Source organism: Mobula birostris, chromosome 3, assembly GCF_030028105.1.
Source record: "Mobula birostris isolate sMobBir1 chromosome 3, sMobBir1.hap1, whole genome shotgun sequence".
Lineage (NCBI taxonomy): Eukaryota > Metazoa > Chordata > Chondrichthyes > Myliobatiformes > Myliobatidae > Mobula > Mobula birostris.
Genome location: NC_092372.1, coordinates 181867930 through 181893357, shown reverse-complemented (window position 1 = coordinate 181893357; position 25428 = coordinate 181867930). Strand labels below are relative to the sequence as shown.

Sequence of the window (25428 nt, the reverse complement as noted above, 5' to 3'; positions counted from 1 at the left end):
CTGCATCCTTGCAGCCAGTGCTGCTGTAAACATTTACACTGAATCTCGTCGTGCCTTAGGAGTAGCACATGACAATGGACAATTATCAAATTTCAAAGTTTAAAGTACATACATGTCATTATATACAACCCCGAGATTCATTTTCTTGTGGGCATACACATTAAATTCATGAATATAATAACCATAATAGAATCATTGAAAACCTGCACTAATCTGGGTGATCAAATAACGTGCAAAAGACAACAAACTGTGTAAATATAAAAAGAAATAATAATCAATAAACAATAAATATCGAGAACATGCGATAGAGTCCTTGAAAGTAAGTCATAGTTAGTGGGAACATTTCAGTGATGGGGCAAGTGGCGTTGAGTTTATTCCCTTTAGTTCAAGAGCCTAATGGTTGAGCAGTAGTAACTGTTCCTTAATCTTGCCACTTGCCCAGGAGGTTATTTGTACATCTCCAAATGGACTTCATGCAGTTACTAGATGTACAGTTTGTGATTTTGGTTGTTGTCACTATGGGTAAAAGCATATCCAGGAGAAATGATGCCATAACTTATTTTTATTATGAGAATTTATTCCTAGGTTGGAATCCCTGAAAAATTCTCAGTTGATAACGGTCCACACTTTACAGGTAAAGTTATATAGGAGTTGACAAAAGTCTTGCCTGCCCTTACCACCCTTGATCATATAGAGCAGCTGAAAGACAGAATCTGGCCCTGAAAAACAATACACACAAAATGCTGGAGAACTCAGCAGGTCAGGCAGCATCCATGAAAATGAATAAACAGTCGATATTTTGGGCCAAGACCCCTCTCTCAGGACAACAAATGCAGATTAGCTAAATTACGTGACAAGACCAAGCTAAAGTAGCCAGAGGCACTTCCTCTGGCTCCCATGACAGTCCAAAAAGCGGATGTTCCATGCACCTGCCAGTCATCCTTCTCTTTTCAATTAAGCAAATGGACTTCAATATTATGAATGTAAAAATGATTCATTATTGTATAGCACTAACACAAGCTCTCCAAGGTTTCCATCCACAGTACTTACAGCCTCTGGCTGCAGAGTGCCACACCTACCAGCTGGAAGAAGGGGGAATTGTGAGAACCTACCGATGAAAGAGCTGCCTCAAGTTCCACTGGGAACATCCACTCCAGCTGCTGCTGACAACATACACCGGTGTCAAGCTCCAAGGAAAGCCAACGTGATACGAACACCTCGTACATTAAGTCAGTGGTGCCACCGGATCAGCTAACCCTGCGGTCCCCAAGCACCGGGCCACGGACCGGTGCCGGGCCGCAAAGCATGCGCCACCGGGCCGCCAGGAAACGATATGATTTGGTGACATGAGTCAGCTGCACCTTTCCTCATTCCCTGTCACGCCCACTGTTGAGCTTGAACGCACGCGAGGTCATTAACAGCGCGTCATCCACGTCAGCGCGGGAAGAAGATCAACTCCTCGAACTTGCGAATGACAACAGTTTGAAAAGTATGCTTGACATAACATCTCTGCCAGTATTCTAGATCAAGGTCAAGGCTAAATATCCTGAGATAGCCACGAAGCACTGAAAATGTTGCTTCCATTTCCAACATATCTCTGCAATGAATGCAACGAAAACTAAATTGCGGAATAGACTGGATAGAAGGAACCTCCTTCGAGTATCGCTGTCTCCCATCACCCCTCGATGGGACCGTCTCGTTGCAGGGAAACAAGCCCAGGGCTCCCACTGACTCAGCGATATTGATGTGTTGCAATGATTTTATATGTTCACACAGGGAAAATATGTGCTTGTGTGTTTAATATCCAAATGTTACTTAAAATGGTATGATACTATTGACTTATAAGTGACTTATATAACCATATAACAATTACAGCATGGAAACAGCCCATCCATGCCGAACGCTACTTTCACCTAGTCCCACCGACTTGCACTCAGCCCATAACCCTCCATTCCTTTCCTGTCCATATACCTATCCATTTTTTCTTTAAATGATAATATCGAACCTGCCTCTACCACTTCTACTGGAAATTCGTTCAACACTTACTTCAAGCTCCACTGTCCTCTCCGATAATTGACTTATCACTATATTCATGCGAGGAAAATATGTGCTGTGTGTTTAATATTAAATTCATTAGATAAACCCTTTTAGAAACAAAATTGAGTGTATTAGCCACTTATCACCTATATTCCGGTCGTGAATAACACCGCACCACCCCTCCCCCCCACGAACAGAGTCGCGATTTGTAGAAAAAAATCAGCACGTACACTCATGCGCAAGTCACGCATGCGCACTGGTGCCCGCGCAAGGCTTCATGGTCATTGTAGTCTTCCTCAGGGTGAACACAACGTATTTGACTGCTACTCTTGTCTGTTGGCAACTCTACCCCTCTCTCCCCCCGGGGTCGGCCGGTCCGCAATATTATCAATAATAAACCGGTCCGCATTGCAAAAAAGGTTGGGGACCCCTGAGCTAACTGATGGCTAACCGAATGTTGATAAAGACTGATGGGCTGGATTCTTGATCTTTGCTTCTTGCCACCTTAAGTAACCACTATGCATTACAAGTTGTGGGTAATCTGGACATTTATTTCCACCTAAATGCACAGGCATCTCACAACACTTGTCAAATTGGATTTTTTTGTTCTTTGAACATGTGCAGCTTCCCCACTTGAAAGGGATTGAATGTGTCCACCCAAAGGTTTTTTTTAACTAGATTCCACTCAATAACCAAACAACTTTTCCTTTTTCCTCCTTTTATTTGTCGCAAGTGCGGCAGTTTGATAGTTCCATTAGTTCCATCAACTATTAACCATTAGATATTCGTCACTAGTCATAAGACATCAGTCATTAGTTATTAGTCATTAGATGAAAAAACTGGCTACCTCTCTGGACTTTGTAGACGGATTCCAACCTGCACCTCTCCACTCCCTAATAGACCGTTATGTTTTCAAACCGGGTGACCCTTCCCGAAGGTTCCCGAGCTCTTCTTAAATCTCGCGCCATTTCCCAGAAGCACCTGCGCGCGATGATCCCTGTGATGTGAAGCTAGCGCTAACCCAAAACGCAGTGACAGCAGTGCTCTCTTCCATGAAACAGTCTCTAAAGTTATTTAAAGTTCAGCATCTTACCGTAGATTCCAACGCTGCTCCTGGACTGCCGCTGTGATGCTGCCGGGTCCCCCCGATGTTCTGGGCAGAAGCAGCATTCAGGTACTGGGTTCTATCAGGTCTATCAGTGGATTCTTGCTATTCCTTTTAAATTTGATTTTCTTTTGCCTCTAGGTCCCAATTCTTTCTAGAAACTCTAGTTTGACTTGACAACACTAATACTTTTCTTTGCCTCAAGTATGAGTATGTGTTGCGTACTAACCGGTTCTAGAAACTCTAGTTTGACTTGACACCTCCTACTCGATCTTCCCATGGAAACACTGGGGAGATCGCCAGCTTCAATGGCAAACTTGGTGGTTCCAGTTCGGTGTTCTTATGATATATTGTTGACTTGACTTTCCATCTGTTTCTCAGCAGGTAATAAGACAACCAGCCGCCTGACATCCCTGTGAAGGATGGTGGCTTGGATCCTGTCTTTTTTCCCCCATCAGAGATTGGATGCCTTTTTGTTACTTTCAGAGTTTTTGTCACAGGAACACTGTAGCTTGGGAAGATCCTGACATTGACGTCCCTCACGATGCCTTTGCTATCTGGATTAGTATTGACGACTCTGCCAAGCTTCAAATGTCCTCTCAGTGCATTTTGGTCACTTAACCAGACGATGTCCCCAACAGTGACGTTTCTCTGTGCAGTACGTCACTTGCTCCTGACAAACAAATTAGGACCAGCGAGTTGACTCCAACACCTCCAGAACTTGGTCACCTCTGACTGCATTACTCGGAGTCTTTTGTAGGAGTTACTGGAAAAGTCGAAGGTTTTGCAATCCTTGCTTTGAGATGCTCGACCGAGTGGAAGAGTGTTGGGTGTGACATACTGAATTCAGTCTTCCCGGCTCTGCACCCTGGCATCAATTGGGCGCTCATTGGCAAGGTTGGCTGCTATGTGAAGAGTTGTCTGCTGTAACTGAGCCCAGACTCCTTCCCAAGACTCTGGAGTGCTCTCTTTACAATGCGTACAGCGGCTTCTGCAGCACCATTCCTGTGTGGAGAATCACGTGGATGGATTTTCCACATCCACTCCGTTCCATTTTTTGCCACAGTCTCCTGCAGGGCTGCTTCGTTCAGGCTGTCCAAGGATCTGTACAGCTCCTCCAAGACTGGTTTTGCTCCAATGAAATGGGTGCCTGGATCTGACCAGATCTTTCTTGGATGTCCCCTGATTGCTGTGAACCTTTGATAGGCCATCAGGAATCCTTCAGTTGATAGGGTGTTTACCAACTCTGTGTGGATGGCTCTGCTGGCCATGCAGCAAAAGACTACTCCCCAGACTTTAAGCGTTACTCTTTTCCTGACGTCATCTTTTACTTGGTAGGGTCCAAAGAGGTCCACCGTTGTGAACTGGAACAGTGCAGCAACTTCAGTTCTTTCTGGCGGCAAGTCACCCATTACTTGTTGACATTTCCTTGCTTTTGCCTTCCTGCAGAGCATGCAGCCATCGACAACTTTTTGGGCAATTTTCCTTCCCCTTATGACCCATGCCTTTCTTCTCACCTTGAGCAAGGTTCCAGCCACTCCGTCATGACTCTCATTGTGGGCCTCCCCAGTTAACAGTGTAGACATCCAGGCATCATAGGGCAAGATGGAGACACCAGCTTGATCTTCTTTGAAGATTTGCACTCGGCCACCGCAATCCAACAACCCAGAGTCTTGGTTTTTGTAGACTACCAGCCTGTCTGTAGTGCTGCTTGAGAAGGTTGCACCCTGTTGTGCTGCTAGGAAAGTGTCTCTTAGAGCATCTTCTCATTCCCTTACTGAGATGACTCCTGCCAAAGAAACTGCCCCCCTCTTTGGACTGTCCACGGCTTGATTTTGTCCAATGAACTTTTTTGCTGCTCTCCAGATCCATGCAACTGTTTTGACTAGTCAAGTTAGAACACTGAACTGCTTTATGTCCACAAGGCTTCGGATGGCTGACGCTGCAGGCGGTCTCCATTGTTCTGTTTTGACCTGGTACTGTTTTTGTGCTGGTTCTTGTTTCTTTGCCTTGGCCCTTGTCAAAGCAGCAACAAATGCCTTCTTTTGCAACTTGCTGGTGCTTTCCCTGACAGTGGCTGCTAGTTCTTTGGCTGATTTCATCGGCCACTCATTCACTGGCAAACTCAAAAACTTTGGCCCATTTTGCCACTCTGAGTCTTCATCCAGGTCCTGAGGGCTGGCTCCTCTGGTGATTACATCAGCAATATTTTGCAGACCAGGAATCCACTGCCAGTCCTGGATCCCTGTGCTGTTTTGAATCTCTCTGATCCTATTTGCAAAGAATGTTTGATAGCCATAGCTTTCTCGCTGTACTGCACCAAGGACTGTTTGGTTATCAACAAAATGGTACCACCTCCCAACTTGGATTCGGCCATGCAGCTCAAAGTACTTTCTCAGGCGTGAGGCAAACACTGCTCCACACATCTCTGCTTTGACAGCATCACCTTTGTGATCCAAGGGAGTTAATTTGGCTTTAGATTCCACCAGCCTGACGATTGAGCCCTAGTCCGAGTTCCACCTTAGGTACATCACTGCTCCATAGGCGTGCTCGCTTCCATCAGAGAACATGATTGCCCAGGGTTCCTCAGTGAAGCATGGGGGAGTCAGTGCCCTGGTGAACTTTACCTTGCCAAGCTGAAAGTACTCCTTGACGAGCTTAATTACATCCTCCCTGAGGCCATCTGAGAGAGCTATGTCCCATGTGTCTTTGACTGGACACCTTTCGCCCTTTGCCTCTTGGAATGCCCTTCGTACCAGAATGGCTCCCTTCTGCTTAGCAGGAGTTACCAAGTCAAACAGCCCTGATACTTGGCTGAGCAGTTCTCTTCATGTCAGGGGGTTTGGCGTCTGGTCTCTGATTTGCTATGGTAGAAGGTCTTATCCAAGTCTCATTTTTTTCTTTCTCTTCGAGAAATTGATTGCAATCATGACATGGAGCTTGTCCTCTTCTACTGTGTAGCCCAGGCCAAGTGCCTTGTTGTCATCATCGCGCATTTCATTTGGCAAGACCATGGCTTCTGCCTTGGACTTCTCCAGCTTGTCATTGTACTCCTTCCTCCCACTTTGCCCAGAATAGACCCAAGGCTTGAGCTTGAAACCTCTGACCTTCAGGATCTGCTCCACATTTGTTGTGATGGATTTCAGCTGGTCAAGGCTGTTGTGGGATGTGAGAATGTCATCAACGTAGCTGTCGTGTTGGAGCACCTGCCGCTCCTCTTTCAGGTGGGTGAAAGGAAGGAGGTCAGCAGTTTCGTGCATTGCTAGCTGCGCAATGCACCCTGCTGGTTATCTCCAATGTTCACTCTTGTGATTGCACATTCCCCCAGCTCCTCGTCCTCGGAGTCTCACCAGAGGATTCTATGCAGGTGTACTTCTCGATCTTCCAACCAAACCGAATTGTACATCTTTTTTACGTCACCCGGAGCAGTGTATACTCCACCCCTGAATCTGAGTAGGACAGTGCGAATCTGGTTGAGGATATCTGGACCTTTCATTAGCAGGTTGTTCAAGCTCACGCCTCTGAACTTCTGGCTGCTGTTCCACACGAGTCTCACTGGGGTCGTGACAGAGTGTGGGTTCGGAGCAATAAGGTGACTCACGTACCAGATTGGCCCACTCCAGTTGATGACCGTGTCTTTGGACAATTTCACTGCAGCCCTTCGATCAACCATGTCATGCACTTGAGCAGTGTAGGCAGCTTTCCACTCGGGTTCTTTGGTTAGTTGCCTTTCCTTCCTGAGAAATGTAGCCTTGACTGTTCTTTTATTGTTTGGCAAGGAAGCTGGATCTTCTAACAAAGGATACCTGGCGTGCCAATGTGGTTCCTTACTGTGGAGGTCACCTGTGACATAGGTGAGGCCTCGTCTTACAACTTCAAATTCCCTCTCCTCAGCAAGAGTCATTCCTTTGCCGCTCGGCTGGCGGTTTCCGCAGCAGTAACCCCCGCATTTTGGTTCGCATGCTGTGCCAATACTATCCCAATTCCACCACTCTAGGAAGTCCCAGTTGGTGCTTGAAATACCTGACTCCTGGAGCTTGATGACATCCGGTTTGTTTGGTGGAAGTTGCTCTGGGACTCTGCTGGTGAGCTCCTCGTACTTTACAGCAGCCGCGCTCATTGACCTTGCAAAATGTGTCTTGGACACGTGGGCCGACACAGACAGCTCCTCAAAGAGATCAGGATGTGCTCTTCCAACCGTCTTCCCCAGTGGTCCACCCCACACCCCACAGCATGAGGTCTCCAACAGCTCTGGTTCTCTGAGGTGCTAGCTGATCTTCTCTAAGGCTTATGAGTAAATTTATTTCTCTGGGTCTCACAAGTTCATCAAGCGGTATGTCTGGGAAGAATTTCTGCAGTTGCTTCGGTGTCACATATTTGTGGATATTTGCAATGCTGTCCAGTCCATAACAAACCAATTGGTATTATTTGAGAGTGCCCTTGGGAGTGATTACTCTGATTTTTAGAAGGTACCACTTTGTCTCCACCTGAACCTTCATCCCCCCAACTCCATGGACGACGACAGTGATTTGCTCACTTAAGATTTAGTCTGCTTGCAGCCATGTGGGTTATATAATTGGCGTCTGAAGCCAAGTCAATTAACATCCCGATTTTTTGCCCAGCATTAGCTGTGACCTCAAGAAGCATCATAATCACTGGCAGCTCTTGCAATCCACTTTCCACCAGAAGGCCCGGTTTACCTTTCACAGTGTTGAAGGCTCTGGATGCAGTGTTCGAAAATACATCACGATATTGTTTGGCCAATTCTGGTGAAAGTTTGCTAAAGAACTCCTCTTGATCCTCTGTATATTTCTTCCTGCCTTTATCTTCCTCTGGACCAAATCTGCTCTTTTTCTGACCTGCGCTGCTTTTCTTTATTTCAGCATTGGGGCACAGATAGTAATGATGCTCAGAAGTACGTTCATCCTTGCAGTCTTGGTTTTTACACAGATAGGCTGGTTTGCAGTATGAACCTCGAGACACCTCCTGCATGCCCCCAACTTTCCTACTGCAGCCTTTTTCTCTGGTAGCTTTAGCGCTCTAAACTGTTTGCAAAAGTAGAGCTTCCTTTTGTGCTTTCCATCACCACAGACTACACACCCTGCATGGTCATCGCCTGACTTGGTAGACTTGGTTCTGGCATGTCTTGGCTCAGCCCTGGTTTCTCTTCTACTTGGCTCTTCATCCCTCAGTTGCTCGAGCTGCTCATTTATGCTCTCTTGCCCTTTGAAAATTCCAAGAGACTGTCAAGCCCATTATCTGGTGCCACAGCATTTCTCTTGTCAGCGACATAGACCAGCCATTCCTTTTTGAGTGTTTCTGGAAGTTTACTTTCAATTGATTTTGTCACCAGTGGATTTTTGATAGTACCTGTCTCTCCAAGGTTACTCAAGTCTTGAAGTGCCTTCTCCACAGCTTGAATTAAGTAGTCTGGCATACTGACCTCTACCTTGCCAAGGCACAGCGACAACTCGCGGATACCTCCTCTTATTTACCCCTCGATCGTGACCCCACTAAGGAGCACCAGGCCATTGTCTCCCACACCATCACCGACTTTATCCGCTCAGGGGATCTCCCATCCACTGCTATCAACCTTATAGTTCCCACACCCCGCACTTCCCGTTTCTACCTCATACCCAAGATCCACAAACCTGGCTGTCCTGGCCGACCTATTGTCTCAGCTTGCTCCTGCCCGAACTCGTTTCTGCATACCTCGACATGGTTTTATCACCCCTTGTTCAATCCCTTCTGACCTACGTTCGTGACACTTCTCACGCTCTTAAACTTTTCGATGATTTTAAGTTCCCTGGCCCCCACCGCTTTATTTTCACCATGGATGTCCAGTCCTTATATACTTCCATCCCCCATCAGGAAGGTCTCAAAGCTCTACGCTTCTTTTTGGATTCCAGACCTAATCAGTTCCCCTCTACCACCACTCTGCTCCGTCTAGCAGAATTAGTCCTTACTCTTAATAATTTCTCCTTTGGCTCCTCCCACTTCCTCCAAACTAAAGGTGTAGCTATGGGCACCCGTATGGGTCCTAGCTATGCCTGCCTTTTTGTTGGGTTTGTGGAACAATCTATGTTCCGTGCCTATTCTGGTATCTGTCCCCCACTTTCCCTTCGCTACATCGATGACTGCATTGGCGCTGCTTCCTGCACGCATGCAGAACTCGTTGGCTTTATTAACTTTGCCTCCAACTTTCACCCTGCCCTCAAGTTTACCTGGTCCATTTCCGACACCTCCCTCCCCTTTCTAGATCTTTCTGTCTCTGTCTCTGGAGACAGCTTATCCACTGATGTCTGCTATAAGCCTACTGACTCTCACAGCTATCTGGACTATTCCTCTTCTCACCCTGTCTCTTGCAAAAACGCCATCCCCTTCTCGCAATTCCTCCGTCTCCGCCGCATCTGCTCTCAGGATGAGGCTTTTCATTCTAGGACAAGGGAGAAGTCTTCCTTTTTTAAAGAAAGGGGCTTCCCTTCCTCCACTATCAACTCTGCTCTTAAACGCATCTCCCCCATTTCACGTACATCTGTTCTCACTCCATCCTCCCGCCACCCCACTAGGAATAGGGTTCCCCTGGTCCTCACCTACCACCCCACCAGCCTCCGGGTCCAACATATTATTCTCCGTAACTTCCGCCACCTCCAATGGGATCCCACCACTAAGCACATCTTTCCCTCCCCCCCCCTGCATTCCGCAGGGATCGCTCCCTACGCAACTCCCTTGTCCATTCGTCCCTCCCATCCCTCCCCACTGATCTCCGTCCTGGCACTTATCCGTGTAAGCGGAACAAGTGCTACACATGCCCTTACACTTCCTCCCTTACCACCATTCAGGGCCCCAAACAGTCCTTCCAGGTGAAGCAATACTTCACCTGTGAGTCGACTGGGGTGATATACTGCGTCCGGTGCTCCTGATGTGGTCTTTTATATATTGGCGAGACACGACGCAGACTGGGAGACCGCTTTGCTGAACATCTACGCTCTGTCCGCCAGAGAAAGCAGGATCTCCCAGTGGCCACACATTTTAATTCCACATCCCATTCCCATTCTGACATGTCTATCCACGGCCTCCTCTACTGTAAAGATGAAGCCACACTCAGGTTGGAGGAACAACACCTTATATTCCGTCTGGGTAGCCTCCAACCTGATGGCATGAACATCGACTTCTCTAACTTCTGCTAAGGCCCCACCTCCCCCTCGTACCCCATCTGTTACTTATTTTTATGCACACATTCTTTCTCTCACTCTCCTTTTTCTCCCTCTGAATATACCTCTTGCCCATCCTCTGGGTCCCCCCCCCCCCCCTTGTCTTTCTTCCCGGACCTCCTGTCCCATGATCCTCTCGTATCCCCTTTTGCCTATCACCTGTCCAGCTCTTGGCTCTGTCCCTCCCCCTCCTGTCTTCTCCTGTCATTTTGGATCTCCCCCTCCCCCTTCAACTTTCAAATCCCTTACTCACTCTTCCTTCAGTTAGTCCTGACGAAGGGTCTCGGCCTGAAACGTCGACTGCACCTCTTCCTACAGATGCTGCCTGGCCTGCTGCGTTCACCAGCAACTTTGATGTGTGTTGCTTGAATTTCCAGCATCTGCAGAATTCCTGTTGTTTGAATTAATTCCACTGTTTTCTGTGACTGATGATTTCTGACAGCTGGCATTTTCTGTAACTCTTCCACTATTTCAATAGCAATGCAAGTTTGATTTCCATAGCGGTTTTCTAGAACACGGAAGATGTCAACTGCAGTGTTATAAGTAGTGAGGCGAAGCTCTCTTTTGATTTTGTTGTCAAGACTGTCCAGTAGTTGAACCTTTTTCATCTCTCTTGAACCGGTCGGCTCTCCCTGCCTCTGGAGTGCTTCCCAGTCCTTTCTCCACCTGTGAAAATCACGTTTGCCGCCAGTAAACTTGGGAAGGGCCATTGGTTTCAATCTGATGGCTGGCGTGGGAAAATTGGAGGAAGAGCCCAATGCTGGTGTTAGTCTTTCAGCATCCTCCTTTATCCTTGCCTGCATGAAGTGAGCCTTCTTGGAAACTAACTTGGGGATGTGGAGTTCGAGCCCCTTTAGGTGATTCTGAAGGTCCTTCTGATCCCCTGGCGGGATCCATCGTTTCCACCGACCATGCACCTCCTTCGCTGTCTTTACCAGTCCTTGCAGGTGGTTAAGCATGAAGTCATATGCCTCCTGGTTGCCATCGGGTTGTACAGCAGCGACGTTTTCACATTCATCCTCTGCTGCTTGTAGTGCTGTGAACAATTCTACATTTCCAAAGTTGGTCCAAAAAGTCTCCTGGATTGGCTTCTGACCTCCTTTAGTTTCACCTCACACTCATTTCACGTCTTTGTCAGGTCAGCTTTTTGCTGTTCAGTTAACACAGCTACTCCCTGTGTGTTCATCTCCGCCTCCAGTTCTGCAATGATTCCGGCCTCCACATCATCACTGGCTTCCATGGCTTTCTCGGCTTCTGTTGTGAGTTTATTGAAACTGACTCTGAGCTCCTCTTCAGACATGTCTTCATGGGTCCTGGTAATACTGTTGACCAGACGAGAAAATAATCTTTTTGCTGTTGTTTGCTCTACCTTTAGTTGCTCAACTGATTTCCCAATACTTGATCAGCCATGCTTGATTTCCTCTGCAGGCTGTTCACAGGTGAGAAAGTTAAGTACAACTTTTTAGTGATGCTTTGATGTTGTTTTACCTTAACTTGATTTTTTCAGGATTCCAAGTTACTGCTCCTGCTGTTCCAGCTCAAAGCTCCCAGATTTCTGTTTCCTGGTCCTCCAGTTTCCCAGTCAACCAGTTTTTTCACTGTCAAGCTGGATTTCTTTTTGTTCTTTGAACAAGTGCAGCTTCCCCACTTGAAAAGGATTGAATGCATCTACCTGAAGGTTTTTTAACTACAAGTAGATTCCACTCAATGACCAAACAACTTTTCCTTTTGCGTCCTTTTACTTGTCGCAAGTGCAGCAGTTTGATAGCTCCATCAACCATTAGCCATTAGACATCAGACATTAGTCACTAGTCATAAGACATTAGTCATAAGTCATTAGTTATTAGTCATTAGTTATTAGTCATTAGATGAAAAAACTGGCTACCTTTCCGGACTTTGTAGACGGATTCCAACCTGCACCTCTCCGATCCCTAATAGACCGTTACGTTTTCAAACTGGGTGACTCTTCCCAAAGATTCCCGAGCTCTTCTTAAATCTCGCGCCATTTCCCAGGAGAGCTTGTGCACGATGATCCCAATGACATGAAGCTAGCGCTAACCCAAAACGCAGTGACTGCAGTGCTCTTTTCCATGAAACAGTCTCTCAAGTTATTTAAAGTTCAGCATCTTACCACAGATTCCAATGCTGCTCCCGGACTGCTGCTGTGATGCTGCCGGGTCCTCCCGATGTTCCAAGCAGAAGCAGCACTCAGGCAGCAGGTTCCATCCGGTCTATCAGTGGATTCTTGCTGTTACTTTTAAATTTTATTTTCTTTTGCCTCTAGGTTCCAATACTCACTAGAAACTCTAGTTTGACTTGACAACACTAATACTTTTCTTTGCCTCAAGTATAAATAGGTGTTGTGTACTAACCAGTCAGCTTGTTCGGTGTGTTCCAGAGAGGGCCTAAATTTTCAGAAGGTGCCTTGCCCCTGAATCATAGTGAGTTTGATTCTACATTTCACTTCGGTAACAAAACTAGAACTGCACTGTCCATAGGAATGACTCAATGCAACTGTTATGGGGGATAGTTTCAAACTACTTACAATTGCATAACCCTCCCTGCTCCAAAGCTGCTTCATGGCAATACAGCAAGTATGTTACTGTAACCATCAATGGATGGTAACAGTATGTGCATTGCCTATACTACTGGTGACCCTCTGAATCCCCTTAATGGTATTTACTGGTTATATGGCCAACAGGCCTACCACTGCCTGCCAGGGGCACCCACTTCGTAAATGGAATATTTAGTCTGAACTAAAACCATGGAAGGGCTGTTGCTTACATTGATGTACCAGATCCATGTACCATAGGTATGGGGCTGCCATCAAAGGACTATGGAGACTGTGTGTTTCTGGATTGCAGTGTTCTTATTCTGGGAACCTGCCAGACTGGCTCATGAAAGCATCAACATGGCCTCAGCGCTACTGGACGAATTGGCTAATGATACAACCTTAGCACTCCATTTTATGAGCCAGGCCATCGATGACATTACTGTGGAAAAGCTGGCAATTTGCACTGTGGCCTATCAAAACTGTAACTCTAGACTTTATGTTTTATAAGCAAGGTGGCACTTGTGCCATTATTAACCAGAAGTGTTGCACGTTATGCCCATGTTATCAGCAGTCAACTGTCTCTGAGGAAACTGTCACAGAGTTTCAGAGACTCTGTGTTACTGATAATCAGTAAAATACATGTTGTCCTCTACAGAACAAGCAGGAGGGAGTGTGGAAGTTGCAGTAGAGGCAAGGGTTAAATAAAGTCCCCCAAGTATAGCCTGAGGCAGTTGCAGTCCAGTGAGACCACCGACCTTGCTACTGTAGACCAGATAGTTGAGAATGACTGTGGGTTGTGTAATCAACATAGAAATGCCTTCCCTTTATACAGTGGGGGCTGCCAGAAAGAGATGAGATAGGATTAACAGAAAGATGGAAATATACCCAACAACTAACTTCAAAGTGTCATTGGTTGTCAGCTTGTAGTTTCTATTGACTTTTAACAGCTCCATTGTGAATAGCAACTGATCTTGCAAGTAAGAAATTCAAACATACACAATTTACCAAATGGTCAAAACCCATAACTGATAAGCCAATTCTGTCCAAAAAATAGCAGTCTTCTGTCCTGGCTTTAGAATAGTGTGGTGACAGAGGCCCATGCTGTTTTCCTTGTGGAGAGTCAACTAAAGGATGATTGAATTGTGAGTACGCACATGTTCAGGGTGCAGTTATTTATTTTATTTCCGTCACCAGCAGTTATAAGGAGAAGAGAACAGGCAAGACTGAAGCCAAAATGAGGAATGAAAAAAAGAGGGGAGGAGAGTGAGAAATTACCGTAAATTTTTAGACAAATTGATGTTCATGCCATCAGGTAGGATGCTACCCAGTTGACTACGCAGATTGAATACGAGGTGTCACTCCTCGAAATTGACAGTGACTTCATCAGGACAGTCGAGGAGACTATGGGAATGGTGATTTACATTAAAATGGTTGGCCACTGGGAAATCCTGTCTGTTGCAGATGAAGCACTAAGATCACTTCGACATAAAGGAGGTCACACCAGATACAGTGGCTGACAGGCTCACAGGTGAAGTGTTACCCCTCCTGCAAGGACAATTTGGGGCCTTGAACGTTTTGATGGACGAGGTGAATGGGTAGGTGTAGTACTTCTGCTGCAGGAATAAGTGCCGCGAGGGTCATCAGTGAGGAGGAATGAATGAGCAAGGGAATCACAGAGAGAGATCCTTGTGGAAAGCTTGGGGGAGGGGGATATTAGGTGTTTGGTGTTAGGATCCCTTTGAAGATCCCTTTGTGGAGATGATGTGCCGGATGCATACACTCATGGGATGATAGGTAAGAACAAGAGAAAATCTATCAGATGTCTTAAAAATGGAGTGATGCACGTAAGGAGAGCATCACTGGTAGGGGAAGGGAAACTTCATTTCTAAAGAATGAGGACATTTCAGACGTTCTGGGAAGGAACACACCATCCAGGTATTAGATGCAGCAAGGATGGAGAAACTGGGCAAAGAGAATAGTAGTTTTACAAATGACAGGGTGGGAAGACGTACACTCAAGACAGCTGTGAGAGTAGGTAGATTTATACAAGGTATCAGTAGACAGTCTGTTTCCAGAGAACTAACCAGTTCCCCTCCATCACCACCCTCTTTTATCTAGCGGAACTGGTCTTCACACTGCCAAATTAAAATATCTGGACGGGCTGAAAAATGACAAGTGTGAAGTGTTGCACTTTGGGAGGACAGACCTCTGTAGAACTTACATAGCGAGTTGTAGGACACTGAGAACAGAGAGCATTAGAACAGAGGAATCTGGGAATACAGATTCATAATCCCTTGAAAGTGGTGTCACAGGTAGATAGGGTTGTAAAGAGAGCTGTTGGTATATTGGTCATAAATCAAATTATTGAGTATAGTGTGTAGTCTGATCACCTATCCACAGGAAAGATATCAATAAAATTCAAAGAGTACTGAGAAAATTTGCAAGGACTTTGCCAGGACTTAAGGACCTGAGTTACAAGGAAAGATTGAATAGGTTAGGATTTTATTCCGTGGAGCTGGGTGAATGAGAGGAGACTGATAGAGGCATACAAAATTATGAGAGGTATAGACAGGGTAAATGCAAGCAAGCTATTTCCATTCTGAATTGCCGGTCCATGGCTTCTTCGACTGCCACGATGAGGTCACTCTCAGGTTGAAGGAGTAACAGTTTATATTCTCTCTGGGCAGCCTCCAACTTGACAGCATGAACATTGATTTCTCTGACTTCCTGTAACTTGCCCCCCACCCACAATCTCTCTTTTTCCATCCCCCCTTCTGGCACCCCTCTGTTACGTACCCTGTAACTGGGTTGCCAAACCAGCAGAAATGGATCACTCAGTTGGAGTCTGGATTACTAGAACTAAGAAAGTTTTATTAAAGAAACAAGCAACACAGTAATCAAAAGGATAATAAATGCTACAGTTCAGCAATGATAACCACACATGTGCACAGAATTAAGATAACAGCATCAATCAAGCTCTATCGTTGTCTAGGGATAAATGACCAATTTCAAAGTGACACAAAGTTCAGTCCAATTTGGTAGTTCAGTTCACAGTAATCGTTGCCATGGCGATGGACAATGTGGGGGGCGCGAGAGAGAGAGAGAGAGAGAGAGAGAGAGAGAACGGGAACGACTGATCATTCAGAAACGGCTTCCACTCACAGACCGGCGATAATTGCTCACAAGCAGCTTTTGGGCAGGTCCTTGGTGATGTCACCTGAGGTCACCAACTGTGACCCCTCCTCCAGATGCGGTCGATCCTCTGCAGTTAACTCGGCACCCAAGCAAGGGCGGACACACACTGGGTTCCCGCTGATCGTACCTTTCCACCCTGTGCGTTGTCCGGTACTTCCCACCGACTCGTGAGAGGCACACCGCTTCCAGGGTCTCGTTACCTCGGGTGTCGTGTGTCCTGCCTTTGCGAACCGGTCCCTTTTTATCCCCCTGCTGGGGTATTGCCTGTCCATCACTTCAAACAGTTCAGGGTTCAAAGGGGGAGCCGCTCCAGACAGCTCTCTCTCTCCCGTCCCTTCATTACACATCTCCAGATGCTGTTTCATTGTGTTCCTTATCTCTCTCTTGAAGACAGGTGGCAGACCAACTGCTGATCACACAGGACAGCTAACATCTTATCTATGTGTATTCTCGTCACACCTCATACTCCTTTTCCTCTGCTGCTCCTCCTCCTTCCCCTTCTCCCATGGTCTACTCACCTCTCCTATCAGATTGCTTTTTCTTCAGCCCTTTACCTTTCCCACCTATCACCTCCCAGCAACACTTCATCCCCTTCCTCACACGTCAACCTTCCCCCCTCATCTAGTTCCACCTACTAGTGTCTAGCTTGTACTCTTTCCCCTCCTCCCACCTTATTCTAGCTTCTTCTCTCTTCCTTTCTAGTCCTGGAGATTCTCGGCCCAAATCATCAACTCTTAATTCCTTCCTGCCTGATCTGCTAAGTTCCTCCAACATTTTATTTTTACGTTGTTCCACAGGGTGGTTAACAGGCCCATCGTGCCTGTGCTGGCTCCTTGAAAAGAACTATTCAAGCGCTCCCACTCCCCAGCTCTTGCCTCAGCATTTTTCTCCCCTTTCAATAGTCGTACAGTTCCCTTTGGAAAATTATAAATGAATCTATTCTAATGTCAAACAATTCATTCTAGATACCAGCGATCTACAGCATAAGAAATCTAATCTCTGCATAAAACCAAAGTCACACACCATTCAAATAGTCTGCTCTGCACTCTTGCAAAAGACAATGCCATTCTTTCTGCTGTGTGGACTAAGTACAACACTCCAGCCAAGCCCTGATTAGTGTTGCATAGAAGGTTTAGCATTATATTCTGGCATTGGCACTCCATGTCTCCTATTAAATAACGTTTCTTTTTTTTAAAAAAAAAGAGATTTATGATTTAGTTCTGCCACATCCAAAATTGTACATTAAATTATTTATTCAGATGTGTTTGCTACTACCTCCCAAGAAAGGGGTGCTGAACCTTTTCAAAAGCTCAAATTGCCAATAATCTAAAAAAAAATTTCACCACATGCCATGGTAATTTTGAGCAGAGGATATCATTGATTAATGAATTAGTCACAATAATTATGGACTTCAAGAAAAAACGATTAGCCTTATTGCTCATTTACATATATCCATTGTTTTACTATTTAATAAAAATATAACGAAGGCAAATTTAAACAAATGAAGCATTTTAGAAAACCTATTCAAAATTATTAACATTAATCTTTTAAAAAGACATTGAAAAATATTATTATCCAGGTCTACGAAGATCTCAAAACATATCATCCAACATCATCTGTTCTCACAACCATCTAGCCGATGTGAGAAGCTCCCTCTTCAAGCAGCTCACTGCTGTTAGGTTATATAAAAAAATAATTTGCTTCATTGGCAGTAGAGTTAATCACTATGCATCATTTTATTATGAGTGGAGTGTAAAGAATCAAGGGTGGAACCGCATACACACATGCCACCTTGGCCATGTGCACCAAGGGTTCAACACTCCTATGCAAAACTATGATAGAAATTTTGAATAAAAATACTTGGAAGGGTGAGGGGAAAAAAACATTTTCCCGCACTGTGGGTAGTTACAAACCGAAGTTAATGCCAGCAATGTGCGATGGAAAGAGTGTCAGTCAATGTGCTGATTGCCTTGATCAGTGGCATGGGGTGTAGCGGTTAGCACCAACGATCACCAATGAGGATTCAATTCCTGCCACCATCTGTAAGGAGTTAATTCACTCTCCACGTAACGGTGTGGGGGTTTCCTCCAGGTGCTCCAGTTTCTCCCCACATTCCAAAGATGCAAGGTTATGGCTAGAGTTAGTGAGCTGTGGGCATGCTACGTAGGCCTTGGGAGCGCGACGACACTTGCGAGCTGCCTGCAGCACAATCCCCAGACTGTGTTGACACAAGCGACACATTTCATTGTGGGTTTCGCTTTGTTCAAACAAAACTAATTTTTCCAATCTTTACTAGGCATTTTTTACAATCTACCTCTATATGGCTTTACAGCTTATTAGATGCCTGCACTTTCTCTGTAACTGTGCTCTCCATTGTGTTGTTTTCTCTTATACTACCTCAACATACTGATTTGATTAAAATATCTGTTTTGTATGCCAATCGTACAGTTTCTTACTGTATGTGTGACAAAGAGAAAACAATTCACCAATTTTAAATTTAAATGGCACTTGGGGGAAAGTAACTTACAGGGCCAAGGTGGAAGAGGGGCAGATAAAATGCAAAAATTTGCAGTAGTTCAGAAACTCTGGGCCAATTTACTACCTTTTTGCTCCAAGGATACCAGGATTTCAAGTTGATACTGAAAGCAGAGATACACAAATCTGGGTAATAAAGTAGTACAGTGACAGCACAAAAAAATCTCCAATTTCTTTAGCTGCTCCAAGATGAATAAGCTATTCTAACTGCCCGCAGGACATACATGAGCAAATACAATTTGTTCACCCTCCATAGTTCATCTTCTCTATACCAATGTCTGTGATCGTTGCTGTGTATGAACAAAAAAGAGAGTACAGTTGCAATCTGTGTTACTCTGAGTTAAAGAACAAGTCCAAGTTTACTAGCAAAATAGAACTTAAGATGTTTGTAAATATTTGCAACATCATTCAGTCAGAAATCCCAAGTGGATGAGTCTTCACAGCTTTATAACCCCTGATTTCCAGTGTCATGTGGTACCAAGAAACAAATGAAAGCAACAGACACACCAAAGGTAACGGGACCAGACAACATCCAGCTGTAACTGATAACCTATAGGCCAACACAAGAGCTTCTAGCCAAGCTGTTCAGTAGATTTATGACACAGGCATTTACCTGACATTGTGGAAAATTGTTCACATTTGTCCTGTAAACAAAAAGCATAACAAATCCAGTCCAGCTGATGAAGAGTCAATATCAAACTAAAACAGTACAATCTTGTTTCTTAAAGAAACAGGACAGTAAAATGGCCTTTTGGTCCACCTCATCCATGCCGATCATAATGCCTGCCAACACGAATCCCGTTTTCCTGCATTAGGCCCATATCCTTCAATTATTTTTCTATCCAAGTACAGAGGTTCTACAAGTACTAATGGCTCTCCTTATGGAAATACGGCTACACAATTTTTTTTTTAACAAAGATTTTTAAATAACCTTTCAAGCCAGTAAAGATAATGTTTCATGATATTCACTAGCAGGAGAATGGGAACCACAGCACCAGGTCAGAAAGTGGATGGGCTGAAAAGAACACAGGTATAATAACCAAGAAGAATAGGCAGTGGCAAGGTAAAAGACACAAATGTGACTGATGGGTTGATGTGTGTATTTTACTGCTAGGAATATTATGGCAAGGTGATAAGTAGAGAAAGGGACAGGAATGGATGCTCAATATTCCAGGGTTTGGATGTTTTACAAAAGATAGAGAAGGTTAGCGGGAGTTGGTGGGGGAGGGCGGGGCAGAAGAGTTTTCCACTATTAATCAAGGACATCAGTTACACACACAGGGGACATAATGGAGGGCTTATAGTGGAGTGTAGATAGGTAGAACTCAAAAATAAGAAAGTTGCAATCACTCATGGTATTATACTACAGAGCCCCAATAGTCACCAGGACTTTGAGAAGCAAGATACGCAGGCAGATTAGGAAAATGTGCAAAAACAACAGGGTTGTTGTAATGGGTGACTTCAACTTCCCCAATTTTGACTGAGGCCTCCTTAGCAAGGGTTTTGAGAGAGCACAATTTGTTAGGTGCATCCAGGAGAGTTTCTTAAATCAACCTGTAGATAGTCCAAAAAGAAGACTGTACTGGATCTGGTGTTGGGTAATGAGCCTCGCTAGGTGACTGACTTTTCTGTGGAAGTACTGTAAGGGAATCTTAAGTTTTAAGACAGGAGTGGGCAACCTATAGCCCGCGGGCCAAATCTGACCCGCAAAAGTATTTTGATCGGCCTGCAAGCAAATATTGGGATAATATGCTTATCCAGCCCGCGAGCGACTTTTCCTTATTCTAAGTGTTTCACACGACTACACTGATGGACCGGCATGACGTCTTGTTACACTGGCCCCAGGTTCCATTTTGTTCCAAACCAAACACTGGTATATACGAATGACAGGAAGGCAGACCACCTTATTAATATGTATTAGATAGATGGGATCGTTCAAATTTGTAAACAGAAACAGCATGACTGTGTTTTAACAAGAAATCCATGCTAAATATCCAGATGTTTACACGTGATACAATACTTGTTCAATAACTTGTGTTTCGAAATAAAATAAAAGAAAAAAATTCCATTGGCAATGAAGGCAAAACGCAGGAAGGTAGACGCTGACTGCCAAAAAAGCAGTGAAAATGAAGGAAATACCTGTGCCAGTTACGAAGTCTCAGAATGGATTGCAGAAAAGATGAAGCCTTTTACAGATGGAGAGTTTGTTAAAGAATGTTTACTGGCAGTGATGGATATTGTATGGCCTGAAAAGAAATCTTTATTTGCAACTATCAGCCTGTCAGCAAGAACAATCACACGGCGAGTTGAAGAAATGTCAGCAGATGTTAAAAGTTGTTTCAGGGATGCCTGCAACGAATAGCATTTTTTTTTCCCCAATTGCACTTGATGAGAGTACAGACTTGAGAGACATTGCTCAACTTACAGTGTTTGTGTGAGGAGTGAGCTCAACTTTTCAAATTTTTGAAGAGTTTATTCAATTAATTCCTTTGAAGGACACGGTTACTGGAGCAGACATTTTTGAAGCTTTGTTGAAAATGTCAGAAATTGAAACTTAATGTGTCGAAGGCATCACAACTGATGGGGCAGCAGCAATGGCAGGACAGAAAAACTAAACTGAGTTCTTTGATTACTAATTGGCATCCTTGGTTAAGCACAAATGATTTTCTAGCAACACACATCAAAGTTGCTGGTGAACGCAGCAGGCCAGGCAGCATCTCTAGGAAGAGGTACAGTCGACATTTCAGGCCAAGACCTTTCGTCAGGACTAACTGAAGGAAGAGCTAGTAAGAGATTTGAAAGTGGGAGGGGGAGGGGAAGATCCAAAATGATAGGAGAAGACAGGAGGGGGAGGGATGGAGCCAAGCGCTGGTCACTTGGCAAAAGGGATATGAGAGGATCATGGGACAGGAGGCCCAGGGAGAAAGAAAAGGGGGAGGTGGGGGGAAACCCAGAGGATGGGCAAGGGGTATAGTGAGAGGGACAGAGGGAGAAAAAGGAGAGAGAGAAAGAACGTGTGTATATAAATAAATAACGGATGGGGTACGAGAAGGAGGTGGGGCATTAGCGGAAGTTTGCGAAATCAATGTTCATGCCATCAGGTTGGAGGCTACCCAGACGGAATATAATGTGTTGTTCCTCCAACCTGAGTGTGGCTTCATCTTTACAGCAGAGGAAGCCGTGGATAGACATATCAGAATGGGAATGGGATGTGGAATTAAAATGTGTGGCCACTGGGAGATCCTGCTTTCTCTGGCAGACAGAGCGTAGGTGTTCAGCAAAACGATCTCCCAGTCTGCGCCGGGTCTCGCCAATATATAGAAGGCCGCATCGGGAGCACCAGACGCAGTTTATCACCCCAGCCAACTCACAGGTGAAGTGTTACCTCACCTGGAAACTCAGCCACACTCAGGTTGGAGGAACAACATCTTATATTCCATCTGGGTAGCCTCCAACCTGATGGCATGAACAGTGACTTCTCAAACTTTCACCTCCCCCTCATACCCCACCCGTTATTTATTATATACACACATTCTTTCTCTCTCCTTTTTCTCCCTCTGTCCCTCTCACTATAACCCTTGCCCATCCTCCGGGTATTTTCTCCCCCTCCCCCTTTTCTTTCTCCCTAGGCCTCCTGCCCCATGATCCTCTCATATCCCTTTTGCCTATCACCTGTCCAGCCCTTGGCTCCATTCCAGCCCTTGGCTCCATCCCTCCCCCTCCTGTCTTCTCCTATCATTTTGGATCTCCCCCTCTCCCTCCCACTTTCAAATCCCTTACTAGCTCTTCTTTCAGTTAGTCTTGACGAAGGGTCTCGGCCCGAAACATCGACTGTACCTCTTCCTAGAGATGCTGCCTGGCCTGCTGCGTTCACCAGCAACTTTGATGTGTGTTGCTTGAATTTCCAGCATCTGCAAAATTCCTCGTGATTTTCTAGCATGTGTTATTCATTAATTTGAGGCGAAACATAACTAGATATATTTAAATGGATAATTTCCATATTTCAAGTTTTTTATAGCATTTACCTGGCCCACCGCCTGTGCATTAATACGTGATCCAGCCTACGGAAGCAAAAAGGTTGCCGACCCCTGTTTTAAGATATCTCTAGCTAAGTATGGACCTTGTGGGAGCGTATTAAATTGGAGCAGAGCAAATTATGAGAGCATTAGGCAGAGCTTTAGGAAGAGCTTGGGAGAACGAAGGCGCCTGACGGCGACTACTTTGCTTGCATCTTCGGAAACAGCCCTATTTCTATCTTTAATCTCTATTTTTCCCTTTCAGGGTTCTTTTTAGATTAGATTATATGGACACTCAGTCCTCGTTTATTGTCATTTAGAAATGCATGCATTAAAAAATGATACGTTCCTCCAGAATGATATCACAAGAAACACAGCACAAACCAAGACTAAAATTGAATAAACCACATAATTATAACATATAGTTACAACAGTGTAAAGCAATACCATAATTTGATAAAGAGCAGACCATGGGCCCAGTAAAAAAAAGTCTCAAAGTCCCGAGAGCCTCATCATCTCACGCAGACAGTAGAAGGGAGAAACTCTCCCTGCCATGAACCTCCAAGCGCCGCAAACTTGCCGATGCAGCACCATTGGAATCACCCAACCGCAGCGTACTCTTAGTCCGTCCGAAAAATTCGAGCCTCTGACCAGCCCTTCGACACCAAGCACCATCCTCTGCCGAGCGCTTCAGTCCTGCCCTGCTGCCGAGCAACAAGCAAAGCCGAGGACTCGGGGCCTTCCCCTCCAGAGATTTCGGACCACACGGTAGTAGCAGCAGGGAAGCAGGCATTTCAGAAGTTTCACCAGATGTTCCTCCGAACTCTCACATCCGTCTCCATCAAATCAGGATTGTGCACGGCACCCTACTTGACAAATAACAGACATCACCACTGGAGCGGCTGCTGCGAGCTGTGTCGCGCCGCCATCTTCTCCTCTCCTCATACACGAGTTCTTTTGGAGACCCTGACCTGGAGTTACATGCTGACTTTGGTTCTTTGCGGGAATGGGACCCGTTCTCGGGGTCTCATGACTGGCCGCTATTTGAAATGCCAAGGATGCGGCCTGGAAGACTAGCGTGCCTTCAGGGTTCCGGGATTTCGTGGCTCTGGAGGCAGGCAGACTCAAGGTTGGTGCTGCTGCAGTAAACTGGTGTGTCGTGGGAGACGGAAGATCGAAAGTAGCAAGCTGTGTGCCCAGAGACCCGAGTTCTTTGGGTACTGAGCTCGGAAAAAGTGACGCAAGAGATTTTTAACATCATAAATCAGCAAGTTGTTTGTTTTGTCTCCTGTCTCGTTCTGAAATGGGGACACCTCTTTTTCCCTTATTAGGGAGAGAGAGAGCCTGTGGCATGTCGAACCTTTGGGGTGCTGCAAGTCTGTGTCTTCAGTGATGCTTTGCTACATGCTTGAGTGCTCGGTGGGGTCGCTGATGCTTTTTTGCTGGTGGGGGTAGAAGCAGCTTTGCTTTGCTGCTGCTTATGCATGGGAGGGAGGCAGCTGGGGGGGACTTTGGGTTTCTAACATTTAACTGTCGTTCATTCTTTGGGGCACGCCTCTGTTTTTGTGGATGTTTGCAAAGAAAAAGAATTTCAGGATGTATATTGTATACATTTCTCTGACATTAAATGTACCTTAGAAAACCTTTGAACTAGAGAGTCAATTGGAAACATCTGTTTTGAAGCAAGTTCAAGCAGAGCAGGTGTTCCCAACCTGGAGTCCACAGACACCCCCCCCCCCACCCCACCACTCCGCCCCCGGTTAATGATAAGAGCCCATGGCATAAAAAAAGTTGGGATCCCCTGATGCAGAGGGTAGATAAATACCAGCCATACAGAGTACATGACAGGTATGTTGCAGTAAGAAATAAAGATGAAGATGGCAAACTAAGGGAATGCTGAATGCTGACAGAGGTGGTGAATTTAGTCAAGAAGAAAAAGGAAACACGTAAGGTTTATGAAGCTAAAATCAAACAGAGACCTTGAGGATTATAAAGAAAGCAGAAAATAACTCAAGGGAATTAGGAAATCCAGGAGTGGTCAGGACTAGGATTGAAAAGAATCCCAAAGCATTCTATATACACGTCAAGAGAAAGAAAGTATCGAGGAACAGGGAGGAATAGGAATGGGCAGCCATTGTTCCCAGGGGATGATGGGTTTGCACCTCTGGTGGACTGGGTCAAGCAGAGTCTGCTATGACTGGAGAGTTCAATGCAGGAGTGACAGTCCTTGCCACACTTGTGTATAATAGAACGCTGAGGCAGCTCTGAGTCTCGGGCACAGAGCTTTTAGCAGGCTCTCTTTTCCTCTGCTTGCTACATCAGAGTGGTCTTATACCTCAAGAGATCCTTTTTCACCTCCTGCTTCCAGGCACACCTGTCTGAGGTGACTGACTGCCATGTGAGGTCTTCCTGTTGGCCTCTTTCCAGACTCCAGCTGCCCAAAGAGAAGGTCCTTCAGTATGCGCCCATATGCCATGTGCAAGACGTGGCCTAGCCAGCGCATATGCATCTTTTTGAGGAAGGTCAACATGGAGGTGGTGCTTGCTTTCTCGAGCACTATGTTGCTGGTAACCTTGTCTTCCAAGGTGATACCAAGTATGTGTCTGAGGCAGCGCATATGGAAAGCGCTGAGTCGCTGCTCTTGTTTTGTGCGCAGGGTCCAAGTTTTGCTGGAAATCTAGGAGGGGTTAGGAAAAGTGAGTAGGATGGAAGAGAATCCCAAGGCCTTCAATATACACATCAAGAGAAAGAAGGCATCTAGGGCACAGGTAG

The 25428-nt window shown here is 45.4% G+C and overlaps 1 protein-coding gene across 4 annotated transcripts in view; it reads right to left on the bottom strand.

Annotated features, from left to right (window-relative positions):
• Window positions 1-25428, bottom strand: part of LOC140194765 (signal transducing adapter molecule 1-like) — an 89164-nt gene that overhangs the window by 48112 nt on the left and 15624 nt on the right. The gene's annotated exons all lie outside the window — the stretch shown is intronic.